Source organism: Pan paniscus, chromosome 5 (genome assembly GCF_029289425.2).
Source record: "Pan paniscus chromosome 5, NHGRI_mPanPan1-v2.0_pri, whole genome shotgun sequence".
Taxonomy (NCBI): Eukaryota; Metazoa; Chordata; class Mammalia; order Primates; family Hominidae; genus Pan; species Pan paniscus.
Window position 1 is genome coordinate 157,674,906 of NC_073254.2, and position 21,728 is coordinate 157,696,633.

General features: G+C 42.3%; 1 long non-coding RNA gene across 1 annotated transcript; it reads right to left on the minus strand.

Moving 5' to 3' along the window:
• Positions 1 to 12,084: 12,084 nt before the first annotated feature.
• Positions 12,085 to 21,261, minus strand: LOC130541619 (uncharacterized). The gene is made up of 3 exons (XR_008955703.2): positions 20,931 to 21,261; positions 13,127 to 13,163; positions 12,085 to 12,512 (listed from the first exon to the last, which is right to left on the minus strand). It is a non-coding gene; the product is annotated as an uncharacterized LOC130541619 (long non-coding RNA).
• Positions 21,262 to 21,728: the final 467 nt, after the last annotated feature.

Genomic DNA, 21,728 nt, shown 5'->3' on the forward strand with positions numbered 1-21,728 from the left:
TTGGACTTACAAGTCATGGGGGTGGGCAGTGGCAGCCTTGGGGATTTGAAAAGCATGGGGTCAGTTTAGTGTTTTATGCATGTAATTCTGAGAATACTGGGCAGATAGCCTATTTATTAGTCTGTTATGACTGACATGAAATACCACAGACCAGGTGGCTACAACCACAGAAATTTAATTTATCATAGTTCTGGAGGCTAGAAATTCAGATCAAGATGCTGGAAAATTCATCCTAGTGAGGCCCTCTTGCTGACTTGTAGATGGCCGCCTTTTCTCTGTGTATGAGCAGAGAGAAAGAGTAGTGTCTCATCCTCTTCCTATAAGGACAACAGTCCTATCAAATTAGGGCCCCATCCTTATAATCTCATGGAACCACAATTACCTCCAAAAATGCTCGGTCTCCTAACACAGTCACATGGGGTTAGGGCCTAAACATCTGAATCTGGGGTGTGTGGGGACATAATTCAGTTCATAACAGCTGCTGGAGGGAAAAATGTATGCAAGGAGACAAGTTGGACCTACCCATGAAATATTAGAGACTGAGAATACAAGCCCTGATCTAGAAAATTGGGCTCTAAGAATGGAAAGGAAGGAATGGGTGACAAGACAGAGACTGTTAAAAAAAAAAAAAATCAGTAGGTCTTGGTAACTAAATGAATTCAAACAAAGAGTGATTGTGTCTGACAGCTGTGTTTAAAGCCTAGTGAGTAGGGAATGGAGTCACAATTAACAGAAAAATGAAGACGTGGGAAACAAGAAAGTCTTTGGGCAAATGTAGTGGTTTGGGATCTATTTAGTCCGAGGTGAGGTTATCCAGGTGTATTTGGAGGACTATAAATTCTTCTTCCCTGAAGTAAATACTACCTAACACACCTTTTATCAAGAAGTTGTGAATATTGAATTTTTTTCAAAAGTCATTGCACCCTTCCCTTGAGGCCCATGTAATTACATGTAAGAATGAATGTCAGGTTCTTCATTATCTATCCCCATCCCTACATACTAGGATTTTAGCCAACTTCTCTTATTCTGATGAGTGGGGATGAATTTATCACCATGACATGTTACACATAGGATACTCTAAAGAAATAGTTAGTGGAGATTCATTCACACATGCATTCAAGCAATAAATATATAGTAAATATATAGTTCTGGGCACTAGGGATTTTTTTTTTTTTTTGCAATTGCAAGATTTAATAGAGTGAAAACAGAGCTCCCATACAAAGGGAGGGGACCCAAAGGGGACAGCCATTGCCGGCTCCGATGCCTGGGTTTATATCCCAATCATTGTCCCTCCCCCTGTGCTCTCAGGCGATAGATGATTGGCTATTTCTTTACTTCCTGTTTTTGCCTAGTTAGCATTTTAGTGAGCTCTCTTTACTACCTGATTGGTTGGGTGTAAGCTAAGTTGTAAGCCTCGTGTTTAAAGGTGGATGTGGTCAACTTCCCAGCTAGGCTTAGGGATTCTTAGTTGGCCTAGGAAATCCAGCTAGTCCTGTCTCTTAGTAGCCCCTCTCAACAGGAAAACCCAAGTGCTCTTGCGGAGGTTGGCTGACGACAGCTCTAACTGCTTCCTGCTGAATTGGGGCATAGTAAGGGTCATGCAGTTGAAATTTCCTTGGGAGGGGTGCCTTCGATGTCATCAACTTCGAAGCATGGGCTAGCAGGCTGGTCCAGGGGTCCGTGGTAGATCTTAGTCATGGACTGCATCTGGGGCTCCATTTGAAGAATGATTTGTAGTTTTACAGCTTTGATTCTGGAAGAGACAAACTTAACAGAGGGGTTAAAGACACAGGGATTGAAATGTATGGCCTGCAGTGCAGGGGATTATTTCTTTGGCAGTTTTGAAAAATTATTTCTTTGGCAGATTATTTCTTTTCTTGACAGTTTTGAAAAGGCCTGGTCCAGTAAATAATAATTTGGCCATCTGATGGGTGCTATCAATGCCTAAGTGAAAGGTTTGTTGAAGGGTTTTAAGTAATTTCCATTGGTTAGCTGCAAGTAAAATATTTTTCCTTCTTCAGTGGTTAGCCATCCTGAGGAGAGGAAACTATGTCCTCGTGAGGTTCCGCATTCTATTTCTTTTTCTGAGTACTGGGGCTTGGTTTCCCAGGGGGGATTTCTCCATACTAGGGGTCCTTCTATAAGCATTTCTAATGGAGGGTCCTGCCTTGTGGCTCTTTTGGTTTCAATATCCACTTGGCGGTTCACTTCTATTTCCCTTTCCTTTCCTTTCTGATGCCCCCAGCAGTGTAAGACTGCCACCTCTTTAGGTTTCTGTACAGCCAATAATAATCTCCTAATGGCTTCCTGATGTTTGATAGGTGTTCTCTTGGAAGTTAGGAATTTCCTTTCTCTCCATATTGCTGCGTGGGCATGGAGGACTAGGTAAGCATACTTAGAGTCTGTATATATATTTACCCTTTTTCCTTCTCCTAATTCTAGTGCCCGAGTGAGGGCTATTAGTTCTGCCAGCTGAGCACTAGCTCCTGGAGTGAGGGGATTACTTTCAAGTACTCCATTATCACTGAGCACTGCATACCCCGCTTTTTGAAGTTCTTTTTCTACAAAGGAACTTCCATCAGTATACAAGTTGAGGTCAGAATCAGTCAAGGGAACCTCTAGAAGGTCATTTTGAGAAGGGTAGGTTTGAGCAATCACCTATTGACAGTTATGTTCTATCTTTTCTTCATTGTCTGGAAGAAACGTGGCTGGGTTAAGAGTTGCACAAGTGTGCAGTCACAGCACTGGCCCTTCAATTAATAGAGCCTGATATTTAAGCAAACGGTTGTCTGACAGCCACAAGTCTCCTTTAGCAGTGAGTATGCCGTTCACATCATGAGATGTCCACACAGTAAGATCTCTTCCCTGTATCGTTTTAACTACTTCAGAAACTAAGACTGCTACTGCTGCCACTACCCGTAAACAATGAGGCCAACACTTTGCCACTACATCAATTTCCTTACTCAGGTATGCCACGGGTTGCAAGCTGGTCCCTTGGACCTGTGTAAGGACTCTTAGAGCTATTCCTGTTTTTTCTGTGACATATAAAGAAAAGTCTTGCCCCGTTGGCAAACTTAACACTGGGGCTTGGGTTAGGGCCTTTGTCAGGGCCTGGAAAGCTGCTTTTGCTTCAGGTATCCATCTTATAAATGGGTATTGGCTTTCTGAGTTTCCTTAATCAGTGTATATAATGGCCTGGCTATTTTGCCGTACCTGGGAATCCATATTTGGCAGAAGCCTGTTATGCCAAGGAACCCTCGTAATTGCTTTTAGGGTTTTGGAATGAGGATAAGCCAGTATAGTCTGGATACATTCCTCACTGAGGGCCCTGGTGCCTTTGGATAATTTTAGCCATAAGTATTTAACCTGCTGTAAGCAGAGCTGAGCCTTTGGTTTGGAAACCTTATAGCCACAAGTGGCAAGGAAGTTTAAAAGCGCTTGGGTGGCTTGATGGCACAAGATTTCTGAACGGGCAGCTAGAAGTAAATTATCCACGTACTGAAGGACAAGAGTGTCCAGGTATGAGAATTGGCTCAAGTCTTAGGCTAATGCCTGGCCAAATAGATGGGGGCTATCCTTGAACCCTTGGGGTAAAACAGTCCAGGTGAGTTGAGACATTGGATTTGAAGGATCTTCAAAGGCAAACAAGAACTGAGAGTCAGGATGCACAGCGATGCAGAAAAAGGCAGCCTTAAAGTCCAGGACTGTAAACCACTCTATTTCCTCTGGTATTTGGGAAAGCAGAGTATAAGGGTTAGGTACAGCTGGGTATGGAGTGACAACGGCCTCACTGATAATCCTGAGATCTTGCACTAACCTCCACTGTCTGATGGGTTTCTGTACTCCTAAATTTGGAGTATTGCAGGGGCTACTGCATGCTTTTACTTGGCCTTGGGCTTTTAGGTCCTTAAAAATCTTTTGGAGTCATTGTTGGGGCTCGGGTCTAAGGGGGTACTGCCTTTGTTAGGGAAAGGAGGCGGAATCCTTTAGTTTAACTTGAACAGGACGGGCATTCTTTGCTCGTCCATATTGTCCTTCTGTTGCCCAGACTTCAGGATTAATTCCTTCCTCAAGCAGGGGACGGCAAACGTGTGTTCCTTCTCCTATGTTCAGGGGTATAATGGCCCCTGCTTTTGCTAGAATGTCTCTCCCTAACAAGGGAGTGGGGCTTTCAGGCATAATTAGAAAAGCATGTGAAAAGAGTAAAGTTCCCCAGTCACAACTTAGTGGCTGGGAGAAGTATCTAGTGACTGCCTGTCCTAGGACCCCTCAGATAGTGACAGATCTGGAGGACAGTTGTCTGGGACAGGAGAGTAAGACTGAGAAGGCTGCGCCAGCGTCCAGGAGACAGTTAACCTCCTGGCCCTCAATGGTCAAGCATACCTGGGACTCTGTGAGGGTGATGGGCTGGCGTTTGCCCCGGGGAACCCTCAGTCCTGCTGCTGGATCATCTGGTTAGTGGCTTCTGACTCAAAAGACCTTTGTCCCCTGGGGCAGTGGGCCTTCCAGTGATTCCCTTGACATAAAGGGCATGGAAGAGGGGGCGGCTTATTTCTATCTGGACAACCTTTTTTAAAGTGTCCTTGTAGACCGCACTGGAAGCAAGCCCTATTAGGCATTTGATTTGTCTGGGCACTAGGGATTTAAAGGTGTCTAAAAAGGGCGAACTTTAGCAACATTGAAAGTGAGCTTAATAGTTCTGTTTTAAAAGTGCTTACTCATTTTCTCATGTAAGCTTTCACTTTCTTAAGTTTTCTTTAACTGTCAGGAAATAAATGAGACAGCATTCTGAGAAGGATCTAGAGGTGCCACCACGAACATTCTGAAGGAGGCTGATAGAGTGGACAACCCACCAAGTCTGGGAGTTGACTTGACAGCCCTGCCCACGAGAAGCTGGCTAAGACAGCACAGTAGAAATGTGGCCTGAAGATTGGGGCACAAACACAGCACAAATCTATCATAACCGAGTCTTAAATTTGCTTTACATATGAAAACCATATACTCACACACCAACAAGAACTCACCCCAGCTGGCCTAAGCTAAGGAATCTACAGTCCTTGGAAAAAGAACAAGTCAGAAGAAAGACCTTCAGGATCCTTCCAGCTGTTTCCCATGATTTATCATTCTTACAGTGTAGCCGCTTCAAAATTCTTTTTTAACTTCATGCTATGAATTCCAAACACATTTAAGGTTAACCTCTGTCTTTGGTGTGATATAAGACCACTTGTGCCACTCTGCTTTTTCTTGGTTGGCTTTTACATTTCCTTTCATGCATGCCCTGTTTTCCAGTAAAGTAACCCTATCCCAGGGCCTTTGACTAGCTCTACTTTTGAATCAACTAATATTTGCTGTTTCCACGTGGCAGGTGTGACCTTAGGCCAGGTGCTATGAGTTAAATAAAGATGAATGAGACTTGGACCCTGCCCTTAAATATTCAAACCAGCTAAGGGTTGGTGGTTAAACTCTGGACTCAGACAGACCTGGGGTGGAATTCCGGCTTCTCTACCTACCAGCTTGGGCAAGTTATTTACATTCTTCTAAATTCCCCCCTTTTTTTCCCCCACAACTGGGCATGATACTATCTACCTCATAGGCTTGCCATGAGGATTAATTAAATAATAAAGTGCAGTGCCACATAGTAAGCAAATAATTTAGCCTTCTCATTATTCCTATTATCATTATTTCCATGGGGAAGAGGATGTTTGGACTTTTCCTTCTGAACCCTCCCTCCCTTTTTTCATTCAACCTCTTAACTGCACAGAACTCTTCTGTTTTCTTTTAAGAGAAGAGGGAAAGCCATTCTGATGAAGATCTGAGATGTGAGTATAACCTTGACTGCAGATGGACGGAGACAATAGGAAATTATATCATACCTCTATTTAATCCACGTTGGTCCTGGTTTCATCTTCTCACTTCTGACCTTTGAGAAACATTTGTTGTAGAAAAGGACAAATAACATGATTACGTCGCTGATGATTAGTCTCTAGGCATTCACTCAATAAATATTTATTCTGTAGTTTCTGGGTGCCAGGCCCTGATTCAGTGCTAGAAACAGAGTGGTGGACATGGCAGCCACAGCCTCTAACCTCATGGAACACATAGCCCAGCAGATGGCAAGCACGTTCCCAAGAGAAAGAGGAAAGTCCTGGAGGTGAATGTGGGGGAGCTTTGCCTAAGCCATCAGGCACACCATGACCTTCTATCATAGTGGAAGTCCCATGTGCATGGTGAGTCACCTGTGCATGGTGGCAACTGTTTATTTGCCCAAACTGGAAACTCAGGGTGAAATAAATAACTGAAAGCTTGCAGATCTATACAAGGGATTAAATAGTAGAATATTGAAGTCCAATGATATCATCGATTTTAAATTGAAAAAGAATTACAAAAGAATGTGGGTTAAGAGATGGTTTAAACCTCTCCAAGCTATTTTACCGCTAGAAATGTTAACACAAAAAATATAATAATCTGATAATGGAGGATAATCGCTGATATTTCCTGTGCCTTCCTCCAATCCTCAGGATGACCCTGGAAAGTAAACTATGAATTTGGATTCAAAATAATGTGGTATGGTTGGAGAGCATCAACTTCATCAACTGGATACAATGGCTGGAGATGCTCTGAATTTTCAGTTAGCAGGGCTCAGCCGGTCTCCATGAAAATGGTAGTTCCATTGGTCACAGTGTCTACAGTGATTTCATGTAAAAATTGCATCCCATTGCCTAGCCATCTGGCAAGGATCTGATTGCTGTCCCTTGAGATTCAGGAAGTTATGATGGTAAACTCACAGCTGAACATGGCTGGAGTAGAGATGGGGGACTGAGGCCTGGTATTACACCCATCTTCCAAATGGAATGAGTCCGGTGCTGGGTCAGGTCCCAGTTGACACTCAGAGAGCATGGCAGGCTGGTCAGCGATGCGACAGCTCACGAGAGTGAAACCGCAGCACACAGAAGTAACAGGGACTCTTTGAGCTCATTTCCCTTCCTTCCATTGTGCAAGGAACTTGGCAGGCACCGTTGTGTGGGCCACAGTGGACACTCAGCAAAACAGCACGCGCTTGGCTTCTAAAACTCACTCTGCCAGCTCCTGACTTATGAGGGCGGTGGCAAAAGACCTGCTCTCTCTCAGCTTCTGTATCCATATCCCTAAAATGAGGGGGTTGTGTTGTATGATGCTGAGGAATGTTAGGATCAGATAAGATGATGAGAAACTCTGTTCCTCCTCTGTGTTCCCAGACACCTTAACCAGAAACCAGGCAGTCATGGGAGATGCCTCACTCCTTGTTTCTCCCCTCCTATTATTTCTACCTCCTAAACCCATCCCTTCCTCTTCTTCCCAATTGTCCCCCCTTATGTCAGGCTGTCCTGTTGTCTCACCTGGATAAACAGATTCCCAGTGTCTCACTTCACCCTCCTTTCCTGCGTCTGCCCCATTCACTCGCACTGTCTCCTCACGCCACCATGAAATAGTGAGAATGCATTCTGTCTTTTCTCTCTGCATCACCAGTGTCAAGCACAGTCATATGGAATAAGCTCCCCTCAAAATGTTTGATGGATGCATAACTAGGTAGAGGGATGAATTAATTAAACCTTCTGTGCAAGTACCATTTTTATAAGATAGTGTCTGAATGTGAGCTGCTATTCTCTGCAGTTCAATAAGCATAAATATTTGTTATAGATTTGGCACTGTGCTAGGTACTGGAGATGTGAAGATGAGTTAGATACAGTTCCTGACATTCAATTACCACCCAGTGAGCAAGATGGGCTGTATTAGTTAGGGTTCTCTAGAGAAACAGAGCCAACAGGATAGACAGATTGATAGGTAGATAGGGATTTATTTTAAGGAATTTTCTTGTGCAATTTTGGGGGAAGGCAAGTCAAAATTTGCGGAGATCAGCAGGCTAGAGACTCAGAGAAGAACTGATGTTGCAGTTCTAGTCTGAAGACAGACTGGAGGCAGAGGTCCCCCTTCCTTAGGGGACCTCAGATTTTTTTCTTTTTTTCTTTTTAAGGCCTTCAACTGATTAGCTGAAGCCCACCATCATTATGGAGACTAATCTGCTTTGCTTAGTCTGCTGATTGAACTATTAGTCATATCTAAAAAATACCTTCACAGCCATTTCTAGACTGCTGTTGGCCTAACATCTGAGCACCATAGCCTAGCCAAGTTGACACACAAAAACTGTCACACAGATGATGATAACACAATGCCTGCTATTGCATTTCTGCAAAGTAAACTAGATCTTTCTTTTATGAGAAGTTCTCTATACACTTTGGCATTCCAAAGCTAACATTTGTGAACTGCTTTCTCTGTAAATGCCATGCACGCTACAGGGTGCATTCATAAGCATGGCTTCCATCCCTACAACAATCTGTGATGTGGGTATTTTTCTTGCCTTTTACAAGTGAAAGAGGTCCAAGTAACATGCATGAGGTTCCACTGCTGATAGTGTAGTGGAGCTGAGATTTGAGTCCAAGCCTCTGCACTACTCCAAGTTCAATAATCTTTGCTGTACATCATGATACTTTAAAGAAACATATTTAGCTTGAAGCTTAGCTTTTCCTAAAAGAAGCACTTCTTTAGCCAGGAATACTGTAGTATCACTAGATTTTGTAACAGGAATCATTTTCCCCCCCACCAAGCCCCGCCACACACATACACACAAGGATGTGAATCAGTGCTCCCAGCTCATTTCCTATTGGCTATGAAGCTGGGAGAGGACCATGATTGGCCACAATCTTATTGGGTCATATTGATTCAATAAGCTGAAAAGGGAGCTTCCCAAATATCACTATTATGACTGAGTTTTTGTCACACACACTAAAAAATCTTCTCCTTAACTCCAAGCCAGACACAGACCACATAGCCGCTAGTCTTTCTCAATAGACAAGACAGAATTGTTGGCACTAGGTTTACCTGTTAACTATCTGCTCAATATATAAAGAATATTCTGCTTTAAACTTGCCAAAATTAAGTAGGAAATGAACTGCAAATGAAAAATACATTGTCTCGGGAGCTCTAACTTTTAACAGGAAAGCAAAGACACTTGATATGAATACATGAATACAGTAATTATTTATTAATAGCCTACTAGGCGCCAAACAATGCTGGCCTTCCAAGGAAACAAAATGAGTAGAAATAATCTCATACCTCAAGGATGCATGGAATGGGGAAAAAGAGAAGAAGTGATATTTATTGAGTGGCTTTCATATGGCAGTCATTTTATCTCATTTAATCCTAACAATCCCATGAGATAGATAGCATCATCCCTTTATACAGATGGGGAAATTTAGTCTTTGCGAAATGGAGTGACTTGCCTGAGATCACACAACTGGTAAATACCGATAACTTAAACCAGATCTCTCTCTAAATCCAGAGCTCATGAACCTCCCACTGATCACACTGCAGAGAAGATAAAACAAATATATAAACCACTATAGCTAGCATGGACATATAACACCAAGAAGGGGTCAAGTAAAGTTTGAGGAATCTGGAGATGCTATTGGAAATGGTCTTTAGAAAGAACAGATGGTATTTTTCAGGCAGAGATGAGAAAGAGCATTTCAAAGGAGAGGAAAGAGCTGGAGCGAGACTTGGAGGGAGAAGTAGAAGGGGTTTGGAAGATAAGAGTTGGAAAAGCTTTATTGGCATTTTAAAAGCAGGATGATCCTCCTAGAAGGGGTAACTAATATAGATTAGAGTAGAGCAGATTGGAAGATAAGGAGACTGGGTGGGAGATCCTTGCAAGTGTCTTAGAGAGCACCTGCAGGAATGGAAGGAAAGACAGATTTGAGAGAGATCACAGAAGAGGATTGTAGGTGATCCTGAACTGAATGATGGACCAATGAGTTCAGACTGATGGAGAAGAATGAAACCAAATGCATTGGCGGAGTAGGTGACCAGATAAAAGTCATGCAGTAGAGGTCTCAATTAAGATGAAATGCAAAGCAGAAAGAGGGAAGGAGGGAGGCAGAAAAGGAAGAGATTTCCGAATGTGCCGTCCTGAAAGTGGAGTGGATCTGAGTTGTGACCAAGCATAAGGTGTGGCCTCCTGGGGAGTGGCTGAGACAGAGCTCATCCAAATGGAAGACACCAGAAGATTACGAATCTGGAAGTCACCAGGAAATCTGGCAGTGAATTACATGGAAAGGATGTCAGTGCTGCAGAGACTGAAACCATGAAAGAATGTGAGAAAAAAGTCTTCAGAATTAGAAGTAACTGGGCAGAGAAGGGCAGAAAGTCAAAAGTTTACATCAAATCAGAAAAAATAAGTTGTCTACAAAATGGATGATGCATTATCCTGCAATCATAGTGAGGATTTCCATTGGAAAAATTAGTAATAATAGAGTCTCACTTCTCCCTTCTTAGGGGAAAATGACATATTAGGCATATTCATATAGGGTATTGCATTTTTCATATTTGCTAGCAAGGAATGTCAAGAGAGGCAACTGGTGCTATCAGATAACATTGAAATGCCTCACTCTCACATTTCCTCACCTGTCCTGTGACCCACCTAGCCTGCATAAACACAGTGAAGAGAGAAAGATCAAAGTTGAGCAAATTCTCTTCCATTTTTGTTGAGTCAATCACTTACTATCACAGGAACAGGCAGGCGTGTTTAAGGACACCCTGCCCATCTGTATCTCTTGTGCTGTCAAGATGAACGGGCAAAGTGTTAGTTCATGTAATGTGCAAGAAGACATGCAGCCCAGGTGAATAACTTCTGATAAGCATGTAGTAAAAGAGAAAAGTCTGTCCAGCATGGCACTGAGCTGCATTCCAGCCCCATGACATGGCATCAGATTTGGCAACTGGGTCAGCAATTGTGCTCCAGTTGTTGCTTCTATTATCTACAGGGTTTTGCAAGCCTGGAACTTCCACCCACCGAAAGCAGACTGCTGGAGCTTATCTGGCGTTTGTTAGTGCAGAGCTCATTGTGTTGTCATGCATTGTCTAGTTTAGGCTTGATTCCACTGTCACATAATCCAAGGGAAAATGAAGAGCTCTGTGGACTGATCTCCATCTAATTTCAATTTTTCTATTGTTAGTGCTCTGCCTGCTAGGGAATTCCAGAAAGTGTTGCTTCATAATTACAAGGTAGGTCATAGCAAAGAAATGAATGGTGTAGCTGTCAGTCATAAGGGAAGTCTGGGGAAAACAGCCCTGGTTGCTGGCAACTGACTAGATGCGTTTGCTTTGTGCTGACATTAAAATCTCATTTGGAAGCAACGTGGGAGGTCAGTGAGTCTAACTGCTCTCTCAGAGCAGCAGCACTGGAATATGGTCTTTTTTTTTTTTTTCTTGCTCTGTCACCCAGGCTAGAGTGCAGTGGCACAATCTCAGCTTACTGCAACCTTCACCTCCCAGATTCCAGTAATTATCATGCCTCAGCCTCCTGAGTAGCTGGGACCACAGGTGTGTGCCACCATACCCAGCTAATTTTGCATTTTTAGTAAAGATGGGGGTTTTGCCATTTTGGCCAGGCTAGTCTCGAACTCCTGGCCTGAAGTCATCCACCCAGCTCAGCCTCCCAAAGTGCTGGGATTACAGGCGTGAGCCACCGTGCCTGGCCCTGGAATATGGTCTTTTGGGCTGAGAGACCTGGCTACCTCATAATACGTACAGTTGTATTACCAAGATGGCCTTGCATTTTCTCCCCATTGGGTTTAGTTTTCATAAGTATATTAAGAGCTAATATTTAGTGAGTGCCCACTATGTGCCGTGCACTGTGCTAGTTCTTTAAATACATTATCTCAAATAGTCCTCACAATAAACCAGTAAGGTAGGCACTTTTATTTCCATTTTTCCAGAAGGGATAGAGTCAAGCCCCATGGAGTCAGGATTTGAACACACATCTGCAGGTCTGGAGGATGATAGAACCTATCTTGTCTTTACTCACGTTCCATGCTGGTCCCCAGGGCCCCAGTGCTGTACATTCCACGATGCAATCAAGATTCATTTGGAATTCTCTGAAGTGCTCCAGCAGGCCTTGTGCAACTCGAAGGTTCTGTCAACTCCTGTCTGGGGCTGACATAAATCTACAACTTCTTTCACAATAATACTAGTAATAACAACAGTGACAGGTTTTTCAGTAATTTGCATATGTATTCTTTTATTTTATCCTTACAAAAGTCTTATAAAATGGGTAGAACAGATAGTTTACAGTTCAGTTTGCAAATAAGAAACCAAGACTCAGGTAAGTAATTTAAATTCTCTAACTCACAGCTAGTAAACTGTGGAATCCAGGAATCAAACCCACATCTTCTAAGCTCAAGGCCAGCGGGTCTCAGAGTGTGGCAACTGAACCAGTAGCATCCAGGAATTTGTTTTAAATAAACATTCTCAGGGCCCAGTGCAGACCTAATAAATCTGAAATTCTGGGGGTGGGTCCAGCCATCCGTGTTGGAACAAGCCCTCCAGGTGATGGTGGTGCACGCTTAAGTTTGGTCTAGGCCAGTGCTTCTTCCATTGCCTGGTGCGGCGTTCACTCCACCACCTCTAGTTCTGACCCTCTGCAATGAATGAAAAGAGAAAAAAGTGAACTGGTCTAACAGAATCTTTTGTATCTGAAGTGCAATTTCATCAGTGACTTCTTAAGATTATGCCTGAGGTTTTCGGTGTTGAGAAAAAAAAGACATCTCAGCCCTAATAGAGGAGGTTAATAAAGCCCATTGAACTTCATTTATTTTCTCACAGGGAACGCAAGGGTGACAATTCTCCAAAATAGGGATTGCATTTTTTCCTACTTATAAAAAATTTTATCTCAACAACATCTCTTCTATGAAATACAACACCATCATAATCACAAATGGCTTTTTTAAGAGTTTTTTGTTTGGTTTGGTTTTGTTTTGAGACAGGATCTCGCTCTGACACGCAGGTTGGAGTGCAATGGTGTGGTCAGGGCTCATTGCAACCTCAACCTCCTGGGCTTAAGCACCCCTCCTGCCTCAGCCTCTCAAGTAGCTGGGACTACAGGTGTGTGCAACCAAACCTGGCTAATTTTTTATTTTTTTGTAGAGACAGAGTCTCGCTATGTTTCCCAGGCTGGTCTTGAACTCTTGCAGTCAAGCACTCCTCCTGCTTTGGCCTCCCAAAATGCTGGGATTACGGGCATAGGCCACCGTACCTGGCTAGGAGTTTTATTTTTGATGATAGGATTTCGCCTGTAACATTAAATAAAGAAAATATTTTCCAATGAACTGTTTATTAAAAATTAGCAATATTTATCTAAATATTAATCTCAGATAAGCATTTAATGACTAATGGAAACTGGGGGTGGGGGACCCAAGCAAATAGCCATCAAAATCAGTAGAAATAACACTTATTTAAAATAAATATTCATTAGGGAGAAAGTGCTGCACAGAACATAGGAACGTTGTCTTTAAAGTCAAATGGCCCTGGGACCCAGCACGGCTCTGCCATTTACTTGCTACCTGTGGGACTCAGAGCAAGTCATCTATCTACCCTCATCTGGACTTTATGCATCTGACAAATGGAATCATAACTGAACCCACTCAAAGAGTTGTCCTGAGAATTAAATGAGCTCACATATGAAAAATACTTAAAACACAGTGACCTCTGCATAGTAAGGACTCAAAGACTGTTAGCAATTATTTTTGTGTTTTAAGTGACAAATATGTGCCATGTGCATAGTAGATCAGATGCCAGGGACAGAACAATGAATAGCATGTGAACCTTGCCCTCTGATCCTTCAAGGCTCACTCTTTCACTCTATTTTACAAAGTCTGTTTCTGTTTTGGTTTATTTTTAATGTAGCACTTGGAACATATCCCGAATTTACATATAACCTGGCAGGGCTGCGCTGGCTACCAGTAAGATTTCTTTTATGAGTACTTAAGATACCATCAATGATAAGACACATTATTTCAGGTACTGTTCAAAAAGAAAAAAAACACTGCTAATCATAATTATAAGATGTCATTGATTGTGAAATACTCCCTAATTTCAATTCAAGAAGCAGTAGAAAAAAATTTTGGTTTTAGAATTCATGCAATGTAGTATTTTCATTTCCCATCACTGCCTAGAACCCACAAAGAAACACTCTGCCTGGGCCATGCGTATATCTGTGTTAAGGGATGGAATGGGAAGTGGCTCACAAAAAGGATATTTCATAATAGATCGGAACTGGCTTTGAAGAAACTTTCTGAGTCAGAAAACAAATAAAACATCAATGGCAGATATCCTGCATCAAGAGGACAGTATGCTTCTGGAGCTGCCGGTACACTCTATAACAATGACTGCAGTCAGGTCCAGTAAAAGTCCACTTATTTGGCTTCTACTCTTTGCCATTCATTGTTAGGTGGAGGGCTACCAGCAAAATCACATCTGTTCTCTCTAGATATTCACATACTGGTAGGAGAGGTAGACAAACAGAATGCAGAGGACGGTTTCAATGTAGAAATATGCAAAGTCTAGAAATAGTACAAGAAAAATGAGGCATTAGGGGAGGAGAGGGAGTAAGAAGTGTGGCTAAAGAAGGCTCCTTGAGAAGGCAATGCCTGAGCAGGTTTTGAAAGATAACTAAGAGCTGAACAAGCATTTGGTGAAAGCAACAACACTAAAAAAAATTGTAGGTGTTATGTCTATTTCAGCTAATGTTGTTTTTCCACAACTGTAGATTGGATGCCCTACCTCGGCTAATCAGGAGAGAGCTTGTGAAACAGCTGTACAAATATCTTTCTGCCAGAACCAGTGAATCTGGAAGCTCATATGAAGTCACTCATTATTATGACACACACACACACACATACACACACACACACAGACACAAAACAAAATGAAAAAGAACCTGGCACAGACTTGGTACTTTTTGTTTTCATAGCTTTAAAAAAACAAACAAACAAACAAACAAAAAACAGGGCATTAGGATTGAGACTTAAAGAAAAGTTGAGATATCACATTTCTTTTCAATTCTTCATATTGGACTACGCAAGAGAAATAAAGGGGCGGGGAACACATTGTAATAAGAAATAACATGCATCATGAAATTGTTAAACAAGGCTGGGCACGGTGGTTCACACCTGTAATCCCAGCACTTTGGGAGGCCAAGGCCAGCAGATCACCTGAGGTCAGGAGTTCGAGACCAGCCTGGCCAAGATGGTGAAACCCTGTCTCTACTAAAAATACAAAAATTAGCCAGGCTTGGTGGTACGTGCCTGTAGTCCCAGCTACTCTGGAGGCTGAGGCAAGAGAATTGCTTGAACCCAGGAGGCGGAAGTTGCAGTGAGCCGAGATCACACCACTGCACTCCAGCCTGGGCGACAGAGTGAGTGAGACCCAGTCAAAAAAAAAAAAAAGAAAAGAAAAGAAAAGAAAGAAAAAGAAGAAAAGGAAGGGAAGAAAGCAAGCAAGCAAACGAGAGAGCAAGAAAGGAAGAAAGAAAGAGAAATTGTTAAGACAATACCAATAAATCAAATCAGGGGGATGGAGGAGCATGTGTGATTCTTCTCAAAGGAGGGGTTTTGCAAGGAATGGTCTATGTTAGCTTGTAAAGTATGTACAAAATCCATTTTTCTCTGGGCACTTGTCCAATTCTGTCTCTTTTCCACTTTCAGTCAATAATGATGGTGTGGTAAAGCTTTTTTTATTCAGAAAGAACTCTAGTCAACCTTGACACTTTTTTTTTTTTTTTTTGAGACAGAGTCTCGCTCTGTCGCCCAGGCTGGAGTGCAGTGGCACGATCTCGGCTCACTGGAAACTCTGCCTCCCAGGATCACGCCATTCTCCTGCCTCAGCCTCCTGAGTAGCTGGGACTACAGGCGCCCATCACCACGCCCGGCTAATTTTTTGTATTTTTAGTAGAGACGGGGTTTCACCGTGTTAGCCAGGATGGTCTTGATCTCCTGACCTCGTGATCCGCCCGCCTTGGCCTCCCAAAGTGCTTGGATTACAGGCATGAGCCACTGTGCCTGGCCGACACTTCTAAACTTAGCAATCCATTTCTTTGACCCTATCAGTTTGTTGTCACTTCCAACCTAGGGCCCCTCAAATGGCAGAAGTAAGTTGAACACAAATGTAGTGATGTTCCTTCCTTGTTTCATTTTATAGCTGCCATTCATCAAATTGCCTTCTTCCTACATCTGCTAACTACTATACAACCTCATTGACACTCTAAACAACACACCAGATAAAACCAGTTTGTTCACAGATCATATGCCAAGGCAACCATATACCAGGCAATTCAATTTTGGACTTTCTGGGATTTCAGGGAGAATTTATCCACAAAGAGCATATGCAGAACCCAGGTTCCCTCTGAAAAAAATTCTGAATTAGTTGCAAAATTCCCATGACACATTATAATTAGGGAGAGATGGACAAGAAGATAAGAGTATGGCTCCAATCAAGGAGACTTCATCGTATATAAATATTTGCATGGCAATCATGAGATCATGCATGCAAACAGCTAGCCCAGGGCCTGCTATATAAAACCATCAAAAGCTTAGTTTACCCCATGTGGGGCTATCTCAAAGGCATCCCACCCTAATCTGAGGTAACAAGTATTCTGGAAGAATCCAAAGCTGTGGAAGAGGAGAAACACAGAGGAAAGAGAAAGTTGTTTGATTTGTGTTGGTTTGTTTTTTATCCGAACCTGTTTCAGCATTCTTACAGGGAAAAGCCAAGCCTTACGATCTTCCTCATTATTAAACAAGCTTAGAAAGCCTGCAAATTCTTATTTTTTAGCAGACGTTGGTAGCATATACTGTGTATCAATGGAACTGAATGTTCAAGTTAGAGCATAAATACTTTTTGTACATAATTTATGTTTCTGTAAAGCAAAAGGAATTATGTTTGCATCAGAAGCTTTTCTCACGTTATTGCCAAACTCCCTCTTTTTTCTGTCTGATGTAAGGTCACGCTGTTGCACAATTGGGAACACTGGGGTAATAATGGGAGACAGAAAGGACAGGGAACTGTGCATTTCAGTTTGTTCAAATACATTGGTAACTCATCTCTGTCTCCTCCACACTTCCTCCTGGCTCTATGGGTCATGGTAGAGGAACAATTACGTGGAAGAAATCAAATATGAATGACTGCTTTCCCCCTCCAGCTCTCTTCCCTACTTCCTCCTTGTGATGGGTTTATCACTTTTCCCTCCAGGGTTGTAAATAAAGGCTTCTGGGGTTCTCACGGCTGGAGAGAGAAGTAGTACCCTCCTATCAGCCCTAACAAACTGTTTTTCAGCAAATCGTAATGAGAACATCATTGTGATATACAGTATCTAATTAATTTCTAACTAATATTAATATTTTGGCCCGGCGCAGTGGCTTGCACCTGTAATCTCAGCACTTTGAAAGGCCGAGGCACCACTTCGCCTATTCTATTTGTTTTCTACAACAAAAATTAAGCCCAGAGCACTTAAATGCTTCATTCAAAAACCACCCACAAGATAGTGGTGGAGGTACATATTGAGGTAAGAATCTTTCTACCACATCATGATACTCCTGAGTCAACCCCACGGATATGCTATATTGAGTCATGAAAATTTGACAATATATTTGGGAAAATAGTCTGAGGATCTTATCCAATATAAATACAATTTGCCAACATTTTCACTTATATTCTAAAGCAACATGCTCACAACTAACAATTATGTCTTCATTTTATGCTTTTGTAATAAGGTAGTCTGTCTAGTCTACCTTACTACTAACTCTGGTGTTACCCTTTGTTGTCTAAAAAAGTACCTAGGTTTGACTCATGGCAATGTCTCTTCTCTGGATCTGTTCCTCTGGCTATGCCTCAGTTATCACAATGTCTTCCTAATGCAGTTTCAATGGCCAACAAAAGAGATGCTTGAGCACTAAGAAGAATCCTTTCGGCCGGGCGCGGTGGCTCACGCCTGTAATCCCAGCACTTTGGGAGGCCGAGGCGGGCGGATCACGAGGTCAGGAGATCGAGACCATCCTGGCTAACACGGTGAAACCCCGTCTCTACTAAAAATACAAAAAATTAGCCGGGCGTGTTGGCGGGCGCCTGTAGTCCCAGCTACTTGGGAGGCTGAGGCAGGAGAATGGCGTGAACCCGGGAGGCGGAGCTTGCAGTGAGCCGAGATCGCGCCACTGCACTCCAGCCTGGGCGACAGAGCGAGACTCCGTCTCAAAAAAAAAAAAAAAAGAAGAAGAATCCTTTCCAGTCCAATGAGAAACAAAAGTTCCCGTGAATTCCCTTTGATAGTTACACGTTCAATATTCACTCATTCATTCACTTACGAATTTCTTCTGAAGTCCCAGGCACTGGATTAAGTGCTGTAGAGGCCAATGCCTAATAAGATACTGTCCCTGGACTCGTGGAGTCCATAATCTCATGAGGACAAAATGTGTAAACCCTGTACTGTGGATATGGCCAGAGAAAGCAGTAAATAATCGAGGTGCTTTGGGGAGTGGAGAGGAAGGAGCCATGCCTGGGGATGATGGGAAACAGCCTTATCTAAATATGCCAAATCCAAGCAGTCAAGACACCTAGGTTCTAAAATTTTTATAAGAACAATCTCATTTCCTTTGATGCAGAAGACACAGCCCAGCTGTGATCTAGTATCTGGGCATTCTGATCACAGGAGCAAAAGGTCAGGAGTCATTGCCTGATCACCAAACAGAACAGAAGGGTGGATCTCAGGACCTGGAGAGTGGGGATAGATGGTCAGAATTAGAGAGAATGGACCACAGAAAATCTATTTGAAAAGCAAGCCAGCCATCTGTAAGCCTCTTGAGAGAGAGTCAAACCACACAGTTTTGAAAACAAATTCTCAGCTGCTTGAGCAGGCAGGTGGATCAGCCTGGGCTAACTCTGGGAGATCTAATCAGTTGCAGGTGCATTTTGGGTGTTTTAAGAGCATGTTAGTCATAGGGGTAAACTGTCACTTTGCACAGTTGAGGTTGAGGCATAGAACTAGTACTTTCTCTTTACTGGAGTTGCTGCCGCACCTGAGCCAGTGTGAGCTCCCAGCCACGCATGGGCCTGGGAGATGTCCAAATCGAATCGCTGTTTTGCCTAAATCTCAGAGCTCTCCAACAACACTAGTTACCTCTCAGGGCTAGGACAAGGATGAGGCAAGAGAGGCAGCGAGAATAAGATATAACTCAGGTTCCCACTCTGCACCGCCTTGAGCAAGACCAAGTTCTTCCTTAGATCCTGCCTCTTTCTCCAGAATGGCTTTCCAATTCTAGGAGGAGGAAGGGCTTCAACGATTCTATGGCAGCCAGCAGTTACTATTAAAGAGAAATGTGGAACAGGGAGGAGCCTGGTCGATTTCCCAAGGACCTCTGACCAAAAATTCCTGTTGAATTTTTACAAAGAGATGTTGGTCAGAGGATACAAAATTTCAGTTAGATAGGAGAAATGTTCAAGAGACCTATTGTGCAACTGATGACTATAGTCAATAACAATAGGCTGTGTTATTGAAAATTAGGAGAGTAGATTCTAATTGTTCTCTCCACACACACACGTGAGGTAATGCATGTGTTAATTAGCTCGATTTAGTCATTCCACAATGTATGCATATTTCAAAACATGTTGCACATGATAAATATATACAATTTTTGTCACTTAAAAAACTAGTTTAGAAAAATTTCTATTGGCAGAGTCTCAAAAGCAATGGTACTCATAGTGCCCAATCTCAGATTACTAATGGGGTTTTTTTGTGATTTATTTTTTTAAAGAAAATAATCTCCTGTCTCCTTCCATGTGTCTCCTTCACTTCTCCCAGTCAAAAATGCATTTCTCAGTATCTCCCTTCTCTGCTCATTGAAAACAGATTCAAAATATAAGCCCCTGAGAAAAAATTTCTTATGTAAGGCATATTTTTAATTCTGTTGTGGCTTAACCTTTGGTTGTAACACCAGAGCACTGCTAAGAACTATCAGATGTAATGTTTAAACACTATTTTAAGACTAATACATATTTATTACAATGTCCCCTGGGTTTCTCTTCTGAATGAGAGTTTAAGCCAACAATCATTTTTATAAACAGAGCAATAACCACAAAATACTCAACAAATTAAATACATGGCTTAACTATCTAATCCGGAGAGAACACATAGACGTTACTATTTAGATAATATATCTTATTTTTTTATTATCTAATTTGCCTCAACTTCATTGTTTTCCTTTTTAAAAAATAAGGCTAGTATTATCATAAACTGGTATCCATGGTTTCCTTTTCATTAAGTTCTCTTTTTCTCATTATCTTCACTCATCTTAAAAAAAATCCGATTTGGGAAAGAGGAAGAAAATAAGGGGAAAAATGATTTACAAGGCAGGAGCGAGACATTTCCTCTACATGACACCATGGCTCCAAAAGCATTGGGCAGATTTTCTACAAAGGATAAGGAAAGAACTAAACATGTTCTATTTCAAAATATTACAGACAGATTATTGGATGCAAGATGGATTGCACCTCAGAAAGAGCACATCCTTCCGTCAACACATACTGGCCATAGAGTCTCATAAAACATTTTCAAATAGCTGAGGGCAAGCCCGGAGATGAGAAGTCCCTTCATGCTGGGTTTCCAGGCAGAGGTCACTTTGCCAGTGAGCTTGTATGCTGCTCAGCTGACGCAGGAGTTAAGTAAAAGCCTCCAGCAGCACAGAAATGTGGGTCTTTCCCTCAGTGATTCATCACTATCAGCAATCAGACAAACTGTCTCACAAGGTCTGAGCATAAATTACTTCATCTCCACCAATTTGGGTTTAAAGATCATTAAACTCTGAATGCACTTGGAAAACACCTTGTTCATTTGTTATTTACTATTAACTCTAGGATATTTTATATGGTTGACCACAAGAAGACAGTGATGATAAAATACTGCAATTACCCAACCATAACTTTCAGAGAAATCCTCTCATGTTCAGAACTCTGTATAATTCATTAATAATATCCATCAATATCTATGAATATAAGAAAACAGAGGCACTTACCCAAATGAGTAATTTTTTTTTAAAAGCCACCATCTACAATATCGTATTTCATTGAATCCTCACAAAAATTTTGTGATATATGGCTGAGACTTTAAACCCATTTTGGGATAAGAAACTGAGATCCAGAAGGGTTAGGGCACTTGCTTAACGGTACACCACTTGTTAGTAGCAGAGCTGGGATTTGCACCAGGGTTGTTCCGAATTCTAGTCCAGTTTCTTCCTAATATACTAGGCTGTTTAACTCAGATGATGGCCAGGCTTACTAAGACCATTATGCTCAATAATTTTAAATAAATATAAGAATCTAGGTAACAGACAAGTTCTTCCTGTGCAGTTGGAAAAGTAACTTCGTCTTAGAAGCACTTATCCTTTGAAAAGATGACCTTGTGAATTACGTCAATGTTGCGTCAATTTTGTAGGACTCATGGTCAGTAGGAGAGAAAACTGATATGTGAACAAACCTAGTCATGCTGGGCCTTCTCTATTTGTTTCCAGCTCTCCTTTCCATCCTTCCCACCTGCTCTGTGCTCTAGGAGGCTGACCTCTATTAAATGAATTCCTTCCTCACTCTCTGGGGTTTGCTTCAGCCATGGAATGTCTTTGCAGGGGCCAGCGAGTGGGAGAGGAGGTTGGGTTGGACTGTGTGCTTCCCCTCCCTGTTGCCTGCTGGTCCAAGAGTTGGCAGTCACTGCATTCTTCCCCAGAGACAGCAATTTGTCTTCACCTTCAGCTTGCTCCTGCTCTGTCCCCTGCCTCTCCCCCTCCCTTCTGCTCCAGTAGCTCCACACTCCCTTTACC